Source organism: Sorex araneus, chromosome 1 (genome assembly GCF_027595985.1).
Source record: "Sorex araneus isolate mSorAra2 chromosome 1, mSorAra2.pri, whole genome shotgun sequence".
Classification (NCBI taxonomy): domain Eukaryota; kingdom Metazoa; phylum Chordata; class Mammalia; order Eulipotyphla; family Soricidae; genus Sorex; species Sorex araneus.
In genome coordinates this window covers 394,399,491-394,403,890 of record NC_073302.1, presented here as the reverse complement: position 1 = coordinate 394,403,890, position 4,400 = coordinate 394,399,491, and the positions used below count along the sequence as shown (strand labels likewise).

Genomic DNA, 4,400 nt, shown 5'->3' with positions numbered 1-4,400 from the left:
AGTATGGGAGGGTACCTGTTTGTCCCTATCTTTTCCAACTTTTGCATTTTCTTTTAGTCATTCCAATTGTTTTGTTGTAAATATCATTTTTGCTTTTCTCATTGGTTATTTGTATTTTCTGGGAAGACAGCATTTATGGCTTGTTTGAGAATGGGTGGCGCTGGTCTCTTACAGTAAAGATATCCTTAGTGACGTGTGCCAAATTTCCAAGGGAAGATATCTCCATGCACTGAGGCTGGAACCCGTACATACGGAGGGTTGGCTTTTGTAGCAAAGTGGTAGAAAGGGGTGTCCATACAATAGTTGAGGCAGCAGCCAAGGGAGATCATGAGGAGTCTAACATGTATACCTGGAATGATGACCAATAAATGAAATGTGGAAGCTGAGGACGACTCACCCAAACTGAGTGTTGAACACAAATATCCTGCTGCTCAGTCCCTGAGACCTGAAGCCTGTCCCTTCTGGGACTCAGCACTCTGGAAAGCTAGCATCTGCTCTAAAGTTCAGTGGGCATCACTATTGACTCACCAAGCGCATGTTCTCTTCATTACATGGTTGAGCTTTTATTTTGTCTTTTTTTTTTTTGGTACTAGAGCAATCAGTGCTCTGATGATGATTATCTGTGTCCCACCAAGAGATCTCCAGATTGAGGCTGTCTCTGAAGTTTAACATTAGAGGTGACACCATAAAACCTGAGAAGGAAACCTAACAGGTTTCTCTGCAGATAGGTTTTCCCCTTTTCCAGACTGGTTACAAGGTCCCACTGCAGCAAGGCCTTCCTGTCAGTTTTATGCAAAGTTTTCAGTGATCCGTGAAAACTCTCCCCTTGTCTTCTTGGGCAATAACCTCCCTGAAGAGTGGACTTCAGCAAAGACCTACGGTATATTGCATCTCCTTGTCCCAGAATTAGAAAGACTGCTAGTGTCAAGGGCAAGAGACTTTGCATGGGTTGTAGGCAGCTCAAGACATCTAATACTTACTCCCAATTAGGAATTGTTTTTTAATGATCTATGTTAGTAAAACGGTAAAATATCCTAGGTAACTTTTTTTAAAAAATAGCTATTTGTAAAAGCAAATTTTAGTAATAAAGGTAAGTTGAGAGACATGAAATTTGGTAAAAGGTTTTTAAAGTTCAAAAGCATAGGGACCAGTAAGATAGCAAAGCAGATAAAATCTTTCCCTTGCATACAGCAGACCCTGGTTTCATCCCTAGAAACACACATTGTCTTAAGCACTGCCAGGAGTTATCCCTGAGTACAGAGCCAGGACTAAGTCCTGAGTACTGCCAGATGTGCCACCTCCAAAAAAATTACTTTTTAATGTATTAAATGTCCCTATCTCTTTGTGAAGTTGTTTTATTTTCTTTTAATTTACTTTGTTTTGTTTTGTTTTCGGCCACACCTGGTGTTTCAGAGATCATATGCAGTGCCAAATATCAAGCCAGGGCTGTTGCATGCAAGGCAAATGTACTTGGTTTTTCGGCTATACCTGGTGCGTCAGAGATCATACGTGGTGCCAAATATTAAACCAAGGCCTACTGTACTTTCTCTCTGGTCATTATATTGGATTTTTTAACAAGCAACAGTAAAAAGAATTATTTTAAGCAATGTTTTATATAGTAAAAGACGACTATGGAAAAACAAAATTCATCTCCTGCTGTATTTCTTTCACTGAAAAGTAGGACTCCGGATGAATTAACTAATTAAGCACATCCTAAGTACTAGAAGAATTTTTCTTTTGATAATACTTGAGATATTACGTCTTCAGACTGAGAAGCTACCAAACAGAAATTTTGTATAGTAAACTTATACACAAAAGACATTTTTTAATGTAAAAACTCGCTTAACAATTTGAAAACAGGGGCTAAAGAGAAAGTACAAAGGGTAAGTTACCTGCATTGCATGCAGTGGACCTGGTCCCATCACCAGCAGTACATACTGTGCCTGACCACTGCCAGAAATAATCCCTAAACAAACACCCAGAGTTAGATTAGCATTGCAGAATGAGACCCAAGAGCAAACAAAAAAACAAACAAAAAAGAAAATGAAGCATCGTCACTTTAAATAAATTAGATGCGGCAGATGTATTAGAGGTCTTTAAGTATGTACTGAAGGGAAAAGCAATAAAAATATTGGAAAAATTATGAAAACAATCATCAATGGACTGGAGAGATAATACAACGGATAGGGGGTTGAAGCGATAGCACAATGGGTAGGACGTTTGCCTTGCACCCAGCCAACTGGGTTCGATTTGCAGCATCCAGAACACCGCCAGGAGTAATACCTGAGTGCAGAGTCAGGAGTAACCCCTGTGCATCACCAGGTGTAGCCCAAAAAAGAAAAAAAAAAAAGGAATACAGTGTATAGGGTGCTGGCTTTACACATAGTTGACTGAGGTTCTATTCCTTGCATGCCATATGGTCCCACAAAGTCGTCAAAATCACAAATCCAGGAGTAAGGCCTGAGAACTACTGCCAGTTGTGTCCAAAAGAGGAAAATAAATCAACCTGACATATAAATATTGATATTAAATTAATAAAATATAATGCATGGTAAACAATAAGATAGTATATGAAAAATACATTGTATAAATGACATTATGCATTCATATATATTTCATATATGTACATGCATATAATGTAAATTTTTTAGGCAAAACTCAAACTATGAACAGAAATTTAAATAAATTTAGAGTATACATTATCATTAGCTATCAAAACTTAATACATATGTAACCATTTATCCCAAATTTCTACCTTAAATTCTTTGATTTAGTCACACTCTTTTTGGTAACTTTATACAGTAATTTTATAACATTACATGTAGCACAGCTAACTAAATTGAGTAAAATTTAAATAACTTGTTAAAATGCAAAGATACTTAAGCTAAGGTTATAATTTTTGACAGTGTATAGTTTATCAGAATGGGAAAATGTTAATTACGTATCAGAGAACAATAATTCAATTTTTACTCTGGTTTTAATTTTATATTTTTAAATTTACAGCTGTCAGGGCATAACTTAGTAAAGCTTTCTGATGCTCAGTTTCTTCATTTTTTGAAAATTATTAAGATCATATTTAAGTATATTCTAAGTACAGGACTTAGTAGAGAATAGAAAAAGCACTTGTTCTAGTTTTGCAAATTATCTTAGTTAAACTGAACTATCTTTAGGCAGCTACACCAGCAAAGAAAGAGTTTAATTTGCATCAATAATTCCTGAGTTTCCCTTGGCTTTTAAACCAGAAATCATCTTCAAAATTGCTCATACTAATCTTTAAGGTTTCCTGTACTCTGTGAGTAAGCTTTCAAAAAATGTCTGACCTTAGAAGCTTCTACTTATCATTAAGTCCGTCCCTGATGTCGAAGCCAAGAAAAACACCTCCCTCTTCACTGTCAAGACACTTCTAGTCTGCTATTATGCCTCCTCCCCCATAATTGCGCACTAACTCCTCCATAATCCCTGAGTGATCCCTACCATTCCTGATAACAGTGTTGCCACACATTCTACTGCCACTAAGTCCCCTACTGCCACTCAAATGTTCATCTTCCTAGAATGAGAAAATCTTCCTCTGACAAATTCTGCAAAGACAAGACCAAAAGAAAAAAAACCACACAAACTCTGGGCTAACAAAAAAGTTATTTTATTATTCTTTTTTGCTTCATTAAAAAAAAAAAGAGGTCCTCTGGCACATAGAACTTTTTTAAGATAAAATAAATGGGTCTATATGTATATTGCAAAAAAATCAGTACACTGTCTACATATTTATGAGCACATATGGATTTGATTAAATGTGTATGCTAAGAGCATTTAAGATTTACTCTATTGTTTTCAAATACTCAATACAGTTCATGATAGTTATTATGCACCACCAGAATTTACTTACAATTTGAAGTTTCTAGCTTTATAAATCCACTTTCCTCATTTTTCCCACCTATCATCATCTGGCAGCCATCAATCTGTTCTCCGCGTTCATATTTTACATATTTTACAGTTGTTTTTCCTTTTCTTTTTAAGAAACAGATAGGACCAATTAGGGTATTAGGAGCCCTAATTATGCAGAGACCTTAATCACTAATGATACAAACTCCAATCATCATGTTCTATCTGACCTCCGAGTAGAGGAACAGATAATAATTATCCAACCTAAAAACATAGTTAATGTTTTTATAAATGAGGTCATATAATATTGGTCTCTATCTCTAATTTATCATAAAGCCCTCAATACCCATTTAAATTGTTACAAATAATATTTTCCCTTACATGTGCCTCAATATTATTTATATGTTTGTTAGTTGTATATGTATATTTGTATACACATTTGAGTAAAAATTTACACTATATGTTTTTTTCTCCAACCATTCATCTAGCTGCTGTGTCCATATCTTGGCTGCTATTAGTTG

At 35.6% G+C, this 4,400-nt stretch overlaps 1 non-coding gene across 1 annotated transcript; it reads right to left on the bottom strand.

The window, feature by feature from the left end:
* Positions 1-4,015: 4,015 nt before the first annotated feature.
* Positions 4,016-4,150, bottom strand: LOC129401494 (U8 small nucleolar RNA). Its single transcript, XR_008628385.1, has one exon. It is a non-coding gene; the product is annotated as a U8 small nucleolar RNA (small nucleolar RNA).
* Positions 4,151-4,400: the final 250 nt, after the last annotated feature.